Source organism: Panthera onca, chromosome F1, assembly GCF_046562875.1.
Source record: "Panthera onca isolate mPanOnc1 chromosome F1, mPanOnc1 haplotype 2, whole genome shotgun sequence".
Taxonomy (NCBI): Eukaryota; Metazoa; Chordata; class Mammalia; order Carnivora; family Felidae; genus Panthera; species Panthera onca.
The window spans coordinates 703,727-719,791 of record NC_138355.1 but is presented as its reverse complement, the minus strand read 5'-3'; the positions used below and the strand labels follow the sequence as shown (position 1 = coordinate 719,791).

General features: G+C 41.0%; 1 long non-coding RNA gene across 1 annotated transcript; it reads left to right on the top strand.

Moving 5' to 3' along the window:
* Positions 1–337: 337 nt before the first annotated feature.
* LOC145713329 (uncharacterized) lies at positions 338–13,862 on the top strand. The gene is made up of 3 exons (XR_014136393.1): positions 338–376; positions 4,928–5,000; positions 13,300–13,862. It is a non-coding gene; the product is annotated as an uncharacterized LOC145713329 (long non-coding RNA).
* Positions 13,863–16,065: the final 2,203 nt, after the last annotated feature.

Sequence of the window (16,065 nt, the reverse complement as noted above, 5' to 3'; positions counted from 1 at the left end):
GTTTCAGTCTGACATTGTCAGCTCATGATAATCATTCTCCTAACGATACCAGTTTCCTCCAGTGTCACAGTGTCGGTCAGTGATGGCCATTGTAAACATCAGTCCCCCTGTAGGTGTCAAATTCTGATAAAACCCATTCTTGCTCTTGGTCAATATAGAGGAGAAAGTAAGATTTCTTAGTGCTTTAAGCCTACGAATGGTATAATTACCATTCAGTGTAGTGTGGTTTCCAGGTGTGGTCCCAAAGCAATACTTTTTAACAAATCATAAGCCGTACACTTGTAATTTTCCTCTATTTTTCGATTGTTGATTTAACATGTATTTTGCTTTCATCTTTAGGAGCAGATAAGAATGCTGAGGAAGATTCTATAGCCAGGTAGGATATTTATGGATTTGTAAAAATGACATTTGCTGGGGCACCCGGGTGGCTCAGTCGGTTAAGGGTGTGACTCTTGATTTCAACTCAGGTTTGTGAGTTCAAGCCCCCCGTCGGGTTTTGCGCTCACAGCCTCCTTAGGATATCTTTCCCGACTTCTGTGGGCACTCACTCTTAAAGTATAAAGGAATGAAATGAAATGAAACGGATAATGAAAGGAAAGGGAAGGGAATGAATGAACTGAAAATTATGTGTCTCCTAAGGGAACGCAGAGAACAAAAGCAGTTGTTGCGTGTTCTACACTGGACCAGACACTATATCCTATGGGTAACATCTGTTCAGTTATATAGTCATTGTATAGCTTTGCCAAGTAGCTGTGCTGTTGTAGCCTACATTTTATTACTTTGGCAACTGTGGTTCAGGGAGGTTGACGACTCGACCATGATTCCATAGTTAACGGGTAGCTGAGGGGCTTTGCCCATCAGCCCGTGAAGCTTCCACATCCATTCCCTGGTTCCTCAGCAGCACTGAGATGAGGATACAGATCCTAGGGCAGATCAACTCAGAATGTCAAAGGTAATGATGTCGGAACACTAATTTAGGGTTTGCTTAAGAACCCAGGTTAGTCCAAGCATTTGGCCTCATATATTTGACCACTAGTGCCAACCAAAGTCATTAGTGCAGTGGTAACTAGTCCCTTGTTTTTACCATCCGAGATTTTAGGGTGGTTGTCAGCTATGGCCATGGTGTCAAGGCTTTTCCATAAAAAGCAAGATGTCATCAGGCAACTCCTTACATGTAGTGATATCCCCTCTTCTTGAGACAAATGAGTTTTCTGTAAGGGAAGGATATTTAGTTGTAGACCATGTTACATTAACTAAACTCACTCTCTATTTCGAGGATATTGCTATATGATTCTCTGTTGCCTAAGTTCCCAGGCTGGTTTCCCTTTGGGCTAGTATCCTTGTCTAGTTCTAGGAATCTTTTCGGGTTTTTTTGGATTTTTTTTTTTCCAATGACTTTTTGTTCTGTGTTTTTGCCTTTTGACTTTCTTCTCTTTTTTCCTTGGTATTTCTTCTTTTTTTTTTCCAATAATTTCCCTACTTCTGCCATTTAAGGACTCTCCATTATTCCAGAGGCCAAATCAAAAGCACTTAGAGTCTCCAGATTTAGGGAACCTCAGAGATTAATTCCTCAAAACACCCTCTGGTCCGTCAACCTATGTTTCACCTCCTTGCCCAATGGTTGTTTCCCTGGAGAATTGGAAACTCAAAAGAGATTGAAGTGACCTATTTGGATATGATAAGTGACAGAAATGCGATTTAAATTCTGGTTTTCTTTCTTTCTTTCCTTCCTTCTTTTTTGTCTTGATCTTGCAGGCAACTGTTTTAATAATAGAAGGCTGGGGAGTGGGTCTAATGAATAGAGTGAAGGAGGGTAAGAATCGAATTAGCAGAGGAGACCAGGTTTCAAGGAGAACAACACTGAGTTGGTTAGGAATACGAGTTTGAGAAAAGATGTCAGAATTTGGGGGGTTATGCCAAGTGAGATAAAGGTGAATGACAGGAATGAAGGACCCAGGATTAGGGGAGTTGTTTAGAAAGGCATATTCAAATAGAGAGTTCAAGAGGGTCGTGATCAGTTTTCTGCTTTTGTGTGTGTTGGTTTCATTAAAGGTGCGAGCATACCTCAGATTTTCTGATGAGAGAGATTAAAAATCATTTGAGCTTCTGGGAAGAGTCTGTTTACAGCAGATAGAAATATGATATCCCCTACTTCCACCCCAACTGAGGGAGGATAGCTTAGATCCTCTCAAGGAATTGGGGGTGGGGGTGAAGATTCCGAACATCAGAGATGTATGGCCCAAGGCAAGCTGTCTCCTCACTCCACCTCTTTTCCTAAATCTGTGATGCCCTTCCCATGTACTTGTAGGGCTGGGCAGGGGTAGGTCTGACTTGTGAAATCAGCAAGGGAGCTTCATCTGGATCGGTGGTAACATGCCTATGTTGAGGTGACTGTGTGGATGAGTGAGGCTCCCAATTCGCTTGTTCTCCAGGAGCAGGACATGGTCCCTACCCTCGGTCATTGGAGCCCATCCTTGTTGTAGGAGTGTATGGCTTCATAGGCTACAGATTGAAAGGTTGGGGAATGCCACAGAACCGTGCTGAAGAGTGATGTAGGAGTGGGAGCTCATAGGGAAGAAAATATTCAGGCAGCGTATAGAGAAATAGAGGCACAACTACCAGGACCATTTTGATCACAGTCTCCCTCCTTGGGTAGCTGAATGCCCCTGAAGGCTTGGAGTGTCTTGCTAGTTATTATGGACCTAAGTAAGGCAAGACCAGTGTGGGAACAAAGTTGGCCTTGGGAACTTTGAGTCTTTCAATCTCTAGTTAGTACTACCACTCATAACATAGAAACCTAAACTTCGATACGTTTACTTAAACGGAGGTCTACGTGACACACAATGTAATATGTGATGCAACAACTCTGGATGTTTCACCGTGATCGCCATAAGCGTAGCTCCCATCTGTTAATGTATGAGGCTATTACGATACCACAGGCTAGATTCCCTATGCTGTACCTTTGAGCCTTGTGATTTATTCATTCTATAACTGGAACCCTGAACTTCCCTCTCCCCTTCCCCCATTTTGTCCATCCCCCCACCTCCCCTCCCTTCTGGCAAGAGTCAAATCTCTGCATTTATGGGTGTGTTTCTGCTTTTGCTCTGTTTGTTCATTGATTCCCCTTTTTACATTCTACACAGAAGTGAAATCATAGAGGATTTGTCTTTCTCTGTCTGACTTATTTCACTTATCCTCATGCCATCTAGGTACATCCATGATGTTGCAGGTAGCAGGATCTCATTCTCATTTAGAGCTGCGTAATATTTCATTGTGTGTGTGTGTCTGCGTGTGTGTTTGTGTGTGTGTGGTATCCAAACAGTATTGTGGGTACTGGCGTACAAAATAGCCTCATTGCTCAGTGGAATAGAACCGCAAACCCAGGCATCAATCCACCACTGTATGGTCAGTTCATCTTCCACAAACAGGAAAGACTATCCAGTGGGGAAAAGGCAGTCTCTTCGCCAAATGGTGTTGGGACAACTGGACAAGCCACATGCCAAAGAATGAACCTGGACCAATTTCTGTACCATACACACAAATAAACTCAAAATGAATTAAAGACCTAAGTGTGAGGCTTGAAACCATAAAAAAAAAAAAAAATCCTTGAAGAGAGCACAGGCCGTCATTTCTGTAACTTTGGCTGTAGCAACATTTTACTATTTATGTCTCTTGAGCCAAGGGAAATAAAACAAGAATAAAGTTTGAGGACTACTTCAACCTACAAAGCTTTTGCACAGTAAAGGAAAGAGTCAAAACTGAAAGGCAACCTCTGGAATGGGAGAACAAATTTGGAAATATTTGGCAAATCCAGTAAAGGGTTAGTGTTCACAATGTCTAAAAACTTGATTCATGTCAACATCACCCCCCTCCAAAAAAGCCCAGTTTACAAATGAGCAGTACACATAACCAGACACTTTTCCAATGACAACATACAGATGGTCAACAGACACATGAAAAGATGCTCCCCCAAACTACAACGAGATACCACGTCACACCTGTCAGAATGGCTACACTCCAAGACACAAGAAGCAAGTGTTTGCGAGGATGTGGAGACTAAGGAAACCTCTTGCACCGTTGGTGGAAATGCAAATGGGTGCGGCCCCTGTGGAAAACAGTATGCAGGTTCCTCAAAAAATTAAAAACAGAACTCTCCTATGATCCAGTAATTGCACTACTGGATACTACCCAAGAGAATACAAAAACAAGAATTCCACGGGACACACGCACTCCTGTGTTTATTGCGGCATTATTTCCAACAGCCAGCGCAAGCGTCCATTGACAGCTGAGTGAACGAAGAAGAAGCCCTATATGAATGTATGTGTGTGTGTATATGTATATCCACACACACACACACACACACACACACACACGCACACACACACATGCACACACACACACACTGTAATATTACTCAACCATAAAACAATGCAATCTTGCCATTTGCAATCACCTGGATGGAGCCTGAGGGTAGTATGGTAAGCAAAGTCAGGGAAAGACAAATACCATATGATTTTACTCATGTAGCCCTTAAGAAGCAACAAACGAGCAAAGGGAGGAAACAAAAGGGGAGACAAACCAAGAAATAGGCTCTTACCTGCAGAGAAGAAACGGATGGTTGTGGAGAGGAGGTGAGTGGTGGGAGGGGTGAAAGAGATGATGGGGATGAAGGAGTGCCCTTGTCATGATGAGCACGGGGTGAGTATGGAGTTGGTGAATCACTATTTTGTACAACTTAAACTACTATAACTCTGGATGTTCCTATTACCGGAATTAAAATAAAACTTAATGACAAAACCAGAGGCCAACTTTTCATTATACCAAGAAACTTCGTGGAATAAACAGATAGGTGACCTTTCCCTTAACTTTTTTAAATTTTGTTTTTAAATGAATGAACATGTGTTTGTTGTATTTTTTTGCTCTAAAGGCTTTCCGACAAACCTGGTCCTGACGATTCATGGTCTACCTCATCTAGCCAAGACTTAGATTTTGGTACCAAGGTAAAGTACCCTCCTGTGAAACTCACTTTCCTGCTCTGAATTGAGTTTTCTCCCTTATTCACTCTGAAAATTTAAGAGGAGCCTGTGTATCATCATTTTATGTGTGTCATGGAAAGTTGGCAAGAACAAACCACTTTACAGATACATGACGCGTTGAATGTTTTGTTTTGTTTTGTTGTACTTTGGTAAATCCTACAGGTGGAGGCTGATAAAAGAATGGGCTGGAAAATATATAATGACCGTCAAATTATATTGGGACAAGCTTTCCCACAATGGAGGCAATATGACGTTTGCTTAAGGATAAGGATTCTTACTGTGATCGTAACATGACTGATAATACTCACGCCTAAATGAAACGTGATTGGGTCCAAGTATCTATTGTAGGTTGCCCCCCGCCCCGGGCAAGTTTTATTTTGGTGAGATACAGGATTTTCCTTTGGCTCTATCCTTTGTTCTACATTTAGAATAAAACCATATTAGAAAATGTAGAAATTTAGATGTTTACATTATTTCTCAACATTTACCTTACAAAGGTGTTCCCCTGTAGTTTTGAAATAACTCCATGAAGAGTAAGTTAAAATTGTGCATCTCCCCGAAGAATACGTATTTTGCTGAAAAGAGTAGCTCTATGGGCAGAGGCTCTTCATAGCCAAGGTGTCAAATTTCTAATTTCAGAAATCTTGCCCATTCTAGCTTTGAACACTATCTCCTCCTAGTCCTTGTGTCAGATTCTAAAATTTAAAGTTTCAGACATCTGATATTTATTTCAGTATTCATTTCAAAGCCCCTAAATCATGATAAGCTCCTGGAGGTTAGGAAACGCACTGGTTTGACTCCTGGAGCTCCTAAAATAAAGTCTTGCTTGGAAGAAGCAATGTCATGGTTTTTGAATGTGAACAAATGAGTAGGGAAATGGAATTCCGTAGAATGGAGTTTGAAAAGTAACAAAATACGCATGATATATCACAATTAAATATGTGAATTTAAAAAGTCAGGCTTCAGTTTATATTCCGTTTTAGTGTTTAACATGTATACACGCAAATGAATCCTATTGAGGCAATCAGGAGTTACATAAGAAAGAAGGTTACAGTATATTTTTAGTATCCTCCCATTGTGAGCTTAGAAGTGCAGGGAAAAAGTCGTCAGCCTTTGTTGGTTGAACCCCATCTGTGTCCCATTACCTACATCCTTTAAATGTTCCCATTTCTTCCTAGAATTCTCATTCCCAATTCTTTCTCCATAGTGAATGTTGACGTGTTAGGAACCTCTCTTTTTCTGTTCTTTTGTTAGTCTAGTAATAATTTCTAGCTTTTCGGAAGCGATAGATGCCAGGAATTGAACAATTTATTTATAGTGAAAAAAATTAAATTCTTTATTACAGTATTTATAACCAGATAACTGTAGAGTGATAAGAGTCAGTATTATTAGGGATATACTGTGAATCAAAGCCTCTCTTTTACATAAATATTATATACATAGATACATAGATGGATATGGATATAGATAGATAGATAGATAGATAGATAGATAGATATAGATAGATAGATATAGGTAGAGATATATATAATATACACATATATACACATATATTTACACTTATATATAAATACACACTTATATGTATACATATTTATGTACACCTATACGTACACACACACACACACACACACACACACATACATATATATATATATATATATATATATATATATATATATATGTATATCACACATATATAAAGACATATATCTTTAAAAGGTTTAAAAGGGACTATTTTTCATAGTATATTCCCAATCCTACTTATGTACCTGTTGAAAAATGTATGTTGTTTCCACTTACCTTCTTTGGCTCACATTTTTCCTTTTCTTTTTTGTCTTAAGCTCATGCTTGATTGATTGGTCATTTGTTTTGTTTTGTTTTGTTTTGTTTTTTCCTTTTTCCCTCTTCTCAACCCATGCTTATTACGGTATTTTTAATTTTTTTTCAAAGTTTATTTATTTTTGAGACAGAGAGAGACACAGAGTGCAAGCGGGGTAGGGGCAGAGACAGAGAGACACACAGAATCCAAAGCAGGCTGCAGGCTCCGAGCTGTCAACACAGAGCTCAACGTGGGGCTGATAACCACAAACCGTGAGATCATGACTCATGAGCTGAAGGTGGATGCTGAACTGACTGTGCCACATATGTGTTCCCCGCACCGGGCTCGTTTTTAATGGTTTACCCCTACCCTAATTTGTCCTTGCAGAAACTATTTCTTTAGTGTCTGTTCTTTTAGTACATCACTGTCTGTCAACTCCATTGTCAACATATTGGTTATGGAATTCTACTGTCTGTGTGTGGTTTCCATCCAGGGCTCGTTGCCCCACAAGGTTTATTATTCTTGTTTTTCTCTTTCTTGGAAGGGGCTGAGATAAATGTTTTTGAAATGTTTGCATTTCTCTTGGAAAGGGAGGGAGAGAGAGAAAGAATGAGCAAGTGCTCGTTGTTGTGATCTGACAATATGCAAGGTATGATCTCAGTCCTTTTATATTTGTGGAGGGCTGTTTTGTGACCCAGGATGTCACTTGGAGACATTGGAGAATGTTCTATGTGCACTTAAGAAGAATGTGCGTTCTACTGCTGTTGGATGAAAAGATCTTAATATATCGGTGTTGATATCCATGTATATAAATGTATATATATGAGGCCAATATATATCTATGTATATCTGAATACATCTGGTCCAATGACACATTGGATCTGTGTTTCCTTACTGATTTTCTGCCTTGACGATCCGCCTTTTGCCATGAGTGGAGTCTTAAAGTCGTCTACAATCATGGTATTTGTATGTATACATTTAATCATGTTTGTGAGTAATCGATTCATATGTGTGGGCGTTTCACTTTGGGGGCATAAACACTTGCAATTGTTAGCTCCTCTTGATGGATAGACCCCTTAATTATGATCCAATGCCCTTCTGAATCTGTTACTACAGTCTCTGGTTTAAAATCTAGTCTGTCTGGTGGAAGTGTGGCGACTCCAGCTTTCTTTTGACTTCTAGTAGCATGATAGGTGGTTCCCCATACCTTCACTTTGAACCTGGAGGTGTCCTGGGGTCTAAAATCAGTGTCTTGTTGACAACATATAGATGGATCTTGTTGTTTGGTTTTGTTTTGTGTTTTACCCATTCTGATTCCCTGTGTCTTTTGATTGCGGCATTGAGTCCATTCCCATTCAGAGTGATTAGTTAAAGATATGGATTTAGTGTCATTGTGTTATCTGAAGGTTTCATGCTTTTGGTGAGGCCTCTGGTCCTTTGTAGTCTCTGCTGCTTTCCACTCACAGAGTCGCCCGTTAGGATCTCCCGCAGGGCTGGTTTAGTGGTCATGAACTCCATTAGGTTTTGTTTGTCTGGGAAAGCCTTTCTCTCTCTTTCTGTTCTAAATGTCAGCCTTGCCTGGGAAGGGATTCTTCGCCGCAGATGTTCCCATTCAGCACATTGACCGTTTCCTACCCCTCCCTTCTGCCCTGCCAAGTTTCTTTGGACAGGTCTGCTGCTACCCTTATGTGTCTTCCCTTGTCGATTAAGACCCGTTTGTCCCTAGCTGATTTCAGAATCCTCTCCTTATCTTTGTAGTTTTCCAGTTTCGCTATGGCATGTCGTGGTGTTGACCTGGGTTTGTTGATTTGGAAAGGAATTCTCTGTGCCGCCAGGACTTGGATGCCCGTTTCCTTCCCCAGATGAGGGAAGCTCTCAGCTATAAGTTGTTCAAAAAAAACCTTCTGCCCCTTTCTCTCACTCTTCTTCTTCTGGGACTCCTAGGATCTGGCTAATATTTCATCTCACTGAATCACCTAGGTCTCTAGTACCTGCCTCGTGATCTAGTCATTTCCTTCCTTTCCTTTCCCTGCTTCATCTTTGTCCACAATTGTATCTTCTGTTTCACGGATTCTGTCTGCTGCTTCTCCCGTCCTTGCTGTCACTGCATCTAGTTTACTTTGTATCTCCTTTACACCATTTCATGTTCAGCGTTCATCGTGACGATTCCTTAGGTCCTTGATCTCTGAAGCAGTAGATTGTCTGCTGTCTTCTATGCGTGGTTTCAAGCGCAACTATGCGTCTTATGAGTGTCATTCCAAAAATGTGCTCACATATATGGTTTCTGTCTCTTTTGAGCCCTTCTCTGGCTGTCCTTTCTTCCCGGAATTTTTTTGAGGGGAATTCTGCGATTTCGTCGTTTTGGCTAGATTCCTGCCCTTTATGTGTGTTAATAGCTTGTTCTGTGTCCCACACCTGCGAGTACTACTGTAATAAAAAGACCCCCTACACTGTCCAGGGCCTGGCAGTTGAACAAATTTTTTTTGAGTGTGTTGTGTGCACTCTTTCGGTGCGTCTTTGGCTGCTGTTCTCGCTACTTGGAGTGGCGGTTTGGGCCTTCCAACAGGTGTGCTTTGATTTGTTTGTTGAAGTAATCCTGGAAAAAAGGGGAAGAAGATGGGGAAGAATCCTTAGCCCAAACAAAAAGAGAAATGACTGGAGTTGAAAAAAAGACCAGGAAGTGACTCAAAGGAGCTAGAGGGCTTAATCCAGAAAGAGAGGGAGGAAAATGAAGAAGGAGATCTAGAAAAGTATAGAGAAAATGCACAATCAAACAAACAAAGAACCAGAACAGAGGATCAAAGGAAAAAAATATATAGATATATCTATAGATATATCTGTGTATAGATATATAGGTATATATTAAGATATAGAGATAAATGTAGATATATAATTAGCTTTGACCCACGTCAACTCGAGACTACTAGGCTGTTTCCAAAGGGAGAAGGGGAAAGAGGAGAGTAGAAAGAGAAAAAAGGGAAAAGAGAAGAAAGGGAAAGCAAAGGAAAGAAAAGATGGGCGCCTGGGTGGCTCAGTAGGTGAAGCGTCTGACTCTTGAATTTGGCTCACGTCATGTTGTCGCTGTTGGTGGGTTCGAAACCCCCAACAGGTTCTGCAGTGAGAGCATGGATCCTGCTCGGATTCTCTCTCTCTCCCTCTCTCTGCATCTCTTCTGCTTGATCACTCACTCTCTCTCTCAAAATGAAGAAATAAACATTAAAAAAGAAAAGGAAAGACAAAAGAATAATAACTCAAACGAAAACAAACAAACAAACAAACAAACAAACTAAGATAGAAAACCGGAGGAGAGTTGTCTATTGGTGCCTGGGACTGGTGGCTGTGCTGGTCTAGAGCAGGGGCTATCTGGTCCCATCAGTGTCAGTCTCACTCCTATAGAGAAGCAGTTACGAGGCACAGAGTGTCAGGGTTTGGTGTAATGGGCCTGCCTTCACTGAGGCTCACTGTCCATTCCCTGAAGCCCCACGATGTTGGTCATGGGGAGAGACATGGCGACACCCCATCTATCCTGCCCACACGAGGTGTCTCAAAACTCACTGTTTAGGCTATCCTCACGGAATAGCCTGGGGAGCCGGCTTGCCTTGCTGCACAGTCCCCTGTGCCACCTGAGTACTGAGCTGGGATTCAAAACCCTGCAGGATCCGGCTTTGCTCGGACCTGGTAGTGGAGTTGCGCCACTCTGCCCAGTGGACAGAGGGCCTCTGGCTCGTGCCTGCACGGTCTTTTTCCCTTGGGCAGGGCAATACCTCCCCTTTCCACCATACTCAAGGTGTTCTCTCCCAGTGTAGCCCTGAGATTGCTACCAAGCCTAGGGGCGGCTCCCTCCCCACCAGGCATGGGAGGTGGTAGCTTTGGTCGAGAGAAAGTGTGGCCACCTTGAAAATTCTGTTTTTTACCCTCTACGGCTGTTTTCCAAAGTAGAAACTGGCTCTCTGGACCTCTCCTTGGTCTGTGGTCCGGACAGGCTTTCTCATATCCAAATGCACTTGCCACAGCCTCTCTCTCTCTACCTTCCTTTCGTTTCTCCACCAAAGGCCTTCCCCCACTGCATGCCTGTGCTGCCCATTTTATTTCTCCCAATTCTCATACACACCCTTCTGTCCCGCCAAGCTGTCACTCTGCACCTGCGGAGATTTTTCTGTCCCTCTGCAGCCTGTATTCCTGGTATTCCAAGTGTTGTGACCTCAATACTGCTGTGTTTGAGGGACAAGGGAAATTCTGATCCCCTCCCCTGCCATCTTAACTCCCCCCTCCACCTTTTGCTTTGCTTTTCGCAATTGCAAAGTTGGGTGCCTAATCGACTAAGTCACCCAGGCCCCCCAAAGAATACTTGTTTTCCATGGGAAGATGTTCAAAGGCCAATAAAATGGCCCTTGTGTCCAGAAAAGAATGGCAAAGTTAGAATGGGTTTTTGATGTTCTCATTTGGGGCTATAATAAGTTCCCGTAAGCTCTTAGCGATGACATCATAAAGGTATACATTTGACCCTTGAACAAGATGCGTTTGGACTGTGGGAGTCCACATACATACAGATTTTTTTCAATAAATACAGTACCATCCTGTAAACATATTTTCTCTTCCTTATGATTTTCTTTTGCATCTTGGTTTTTTTTTTTTTTTTTTTAATTATTCATTTTGGGAGAGAGAGAGAGGACAGAGCACGTGAGTAGGGAAGTGGGGGCAGAGAGAGAATTTTCATCAGGCTCCACACTGTCAGCGTTCAACTCAGGAAGTATAGATCATGACCTGAGCCAAAGTCAAGAGCCTGACCCTGAACCGACAGTGCCACCCAGCACCCCTTCCTTACGAGTTTCTTAGTAACCTTTCCTTCAGTTTATAGTGTAAAAATACAGTATGTAATACATATAACAGGGAAAACATGCATTAATCGACTGTGTATATTGTTGGTAAGCTCAGCATTCCGTTATCCTAACTCTGACCTCCCATGCTCAGTTTACAGAATCAATGGCCAAACTAGGCCGAAAAGGTAGATTAGACCTAGAGAGCATATACAAGCGATTCTGCTTTAATGTTCTGGTTTTCAATACATATATACTTTTTGATTTTTAAGTGTGATCGCTTTTAAAGTAGGAAATTCGGTAGGAATTTTTGTTTTTTTGATTTGGTTTTGAGGTTTCAAAAGATATTTGTGGATTTTCGAGGGCATGGCCATCAGAGCCCGTAAGCCTTGCTTTGTTCAAGGGCCAACGGTATAGTGATTTGGTACTTTTGAGATCTTCTCAGTGAGATTAGTGTAAATGTTTTGACCTTAATTAATTGGTCCTTGTATACTGAGTACGTACCAAGCAGTTAGCTACTGAGTGTACAAGCGGAGGGTTTAGGTTGTTGTGGTCGGAGCAGAAAAGTAAGTCAACAGCAATCTGTTATAAGTCACTATAAAGGCTTCATCGGTAGGGAATGGACGATGTTAGTTGAGAGAATATTGGGGGCGTTTGTAGTGAGGATGAGGATGAGAGTGGGAGTGGGAATTTTGGTAGTCAGAAAAGATCTGAGAGTGGCAAAAGGTGCCAAGTGAAAGATGAGAAGGACCAGTCGTGTAGACCGTGGCGAGGGACATTCTGGACAGAGAGGACCACGGATCATCATTTTACTCCAACGTCTTAGAGTGACCAAGCTGTAGGAAGGCTCACTCCATCATCATCATCATTATTATTGTTGTTGTGTGTAAAAAAGAAAATGTGCATAGTGAAATGAGTGCTTGGCACATTTTAGGTGACTAAGACATACATGTTCTTATACTTGCCGTTTGAATGCTTACTACACATTCTGAAGAGTTCCATACCTATATCTACATTGTTTCTGCTACTAGTTCATCATAATTTTAAGAAAAGTTTTTCTTACTACTTTGCCATTCGATCCAACCCTTCTTTCGTCAAGAAAAAGGTCAAGCCTCTGTTTACCTAAACGAAGCAGCAGCTACGACAGTGTTTTGTTGATACACAGCATGATATACTCCAAAGTTTCTGATCATGTGAGGTATGAATTGACACTGAAACAAATGTCTGCCATTTTACTAGAAGCAGTTTTCATTTATAGCAAGTACACTTTTAAAGATTTTGTTTCAAAACTTATTTCACATGTCCTTTTATTTTGGTCAGGAATGCAAAGGAAGGGGTTTTGTTAGTTCCTTTTTGAAATCTGCATACAAGCCAGGCTTCTGCCTTTGAAAGTATTTATTCTGGCCTTCCATGATCAGTTTAGAGAGTCAATAGCCAAATGAAGATTCAAAGGGACGCTGAATCAAGAGAGCATATATGAGGTTTTGTATTTAAATGTTTTGGTGTTCAATACGGTTTTCTTATTTGCAAGTCTGATAGTTATTAAAATCATAAATTCAGATATTTTCTTGGAAAAGGATTAGGAAGTCTTCACGCAACTCATTACTGATGCTACTTTTAACAGTGTGTGTCTGAGAAGCCCAACAAAGATGTTCCTCATGTCTCTGGAGCTGTGGATCAGAAAGGGCAAAGTGTATTAAATGGACAAGTAGAAGGTAAGAACTGTATTTTATTCAAAGGTCATTTGACAGAATGTTGATTTCAAACAGGAATACTGATATATTCTAATATCTAAAGAAAACGGCCTGTTAAGTGCATAGGAAAGAGAAAGAGATGTGAAAAGGAGATAAGTTGCATATCGTATGTGGTGTCAGCAACAGATTAAATTGAGAGTGCCACCAAAGGACCTAAATGGCTAGTTCCCTTTCAACACACTGGAAGGCCTAAGGAACCTCAGGAAAGAAGAGACGAGCCAAACAGGGAATGATGTGAATGGCGGAGACTACAGGGAGTAAATGAAGGAAAGTAAGCCGGTGTGTATTGTGTTTCTACTGGAAGGTGGTAAAATACACTAGTCCTTTAAAGGGAAGAGCAGACTATTTGAAGTGCAGCAACACTATCAGGTGAGCTTCTCGTACCAGAATTTGTCAGAGTAGTATCCCCAAATGTCCCCACTCTTACTGTGATCCTCACTGTTGGCAAGACATTAAGGACTGACCTAGCTGATGATGCAGAGTTATGTCCTAACTACCATGGGTGAACGAACATAAGCATTTGTAGTCAGTGATAAATGTATATACGTTAATGCCATATAAAATGGGGGTACTTCATACGGTAGTATCATTTAGGGCAAAATAAGAGAATTGGAAGGAGGGTCAGATAGGGAGACATCAAGATAACTCATCTGACATTTTGGATGCCGTATTTGTGAGTTTTGATTATTTTGGCGATAACTGCCTCTAATAGGTGAACTATATTTTTAATGTTCTAGGAACATAAGGAAAAGAAACAAAAGAACACTATAATCAGTAGTATGTTTTCATATTCTGTCTGACAGTTCTGATTGTTGTAGAATGATCCCTGTTACTTCTTTGATTCCTATCTGCCAGAAAAATGAACTAAGTCCTAGGTAGTTGGAGAAAATTAACTGACTTTTCATATTTCAGAGAACTTTTATATGGTAGAACATAGGGGCAATCACCAGGATTTGCTCTCTCTCTCTGTTTTTTTTTTTTTTTTTTTTTTCAGAGTAAAATAAGATTGTTGCTTGTTTCACACTTTCTGACATCATGATTTCATCTATTCCTTTTAAACCTTTCTTCAAATGGATATGTAGGGATGTAGGAATTTTCAAGGCAAACACCAAGAAAAGAGATTCCAGGAAAGGTATTCTGTGACATAACCTTCTGACTGTAACCACGTGAAAGACATCAACCGAAACAATAAAATTCCATATAATGCAGTTGTGTTAGAGGCATCCCAATGACACCCAGATTTGATTATTCACTAGAAGAGCTCACAGGACTCAGCATATAGTTGTAGTCATGCGTGTGGCTTGGTATGGGGACAGGCTAGAAAGGCCAATGAGCACCGAGCAATGGTGCATGGGGTGAAGGCCAGAGGAAACCAAGCGCAGGCTTCCAGCAATCCTTTCTCTATGGAGTTAGCAGGATGTGCTAAATTCCTCCATCATGAAATTAGGACAGCACAAGTGAAATGTTGTCTGCCAGTACGAGGCTTATGGATACTCAGTGCCCGAGGTTTTCATCAAATGCTAATCACATAGGCATCTTCTCCTTAGCATGTCCCAAAATTCCAGGTTTCCACCAAGGAAATCAAGTGTACAGCCTTAAGGACATTGCTTGTACCAGCACTTAGGCACAGTGAACCACTCTTAACCAGCTAGGGAATGGTGGGAACCCTCCTTAAATCCAAGATCCCAGGGAACAACCAAGGGCCAGTCATTCAAGTAGGATGTTCTGAGGGTAGCCATCTTTGGCCTGCTGGATGAAATCTGTTCTGCATAGGAATTATAGCCCTGACGTCATTTTTGGTGGTGTCTTCAAATTTTGTTTTACTAGCAAGTAACATGATGGTTACCATGGTACTGGTTTCAGTTTCATCATCCATATGAAGTAGGTATTTGTATAAAAATTACTAGGGCAATATGAGGTCATTATAATCTCTTTTTTTTATGTGATTAAGCTTTCATTATGATTCTGAGGTATGATCAACATAATGATTTTTGATTTAAAATTAGAATGAAAATCTCGTAATTATATGGAAAACCCAGGTTTGATTCCTATGGTGCTGAACCCCTGTTTATAGGTATAAGATTTTGGATCATATTCATCAATTGTTTTGTTGCCTAAGTATACAAATAACTGTTGTATTTTTGTGTTTTGTTTATGCATTTTCATACACTTCCAAATGGGAGACAGTACCCCTATTGTGTTACTTTGATCTCTATTTTAATGTTCAAGGTGACTGTATCATGAGTTAGTATATGCTAAGAGTAGCTTCAATGGAAACCATATTTTGTTGTTTTTGTTGTTTCATACATTTAGTAAGCCTGATGTTTTACATCAGTTTTAAGTTCACAGCAAAATATAATAGGAAGTACAGAGTCTCCATATACCATACCATGCTCCCGTACACGCCTAGCCTCCCCTGTTGTTAACATCTTGCACGACAGTGGTCCATTTTGAGTAGGAATTTTTTTTTTTCAGTTCCTTGGTTGAGTTTTGAGCGAGAGAGCATGCATGCGTGTGAGCAGCCAAGGGGCAGAGGGAGAGGGGGGAAAGAATCCTGTGCTGTCAGCCCAGAGCCTGATGCAGGACTTGATCCCATGAACTGTGAGATCATGACCTGAGCTCAGATCCAGAGTTGG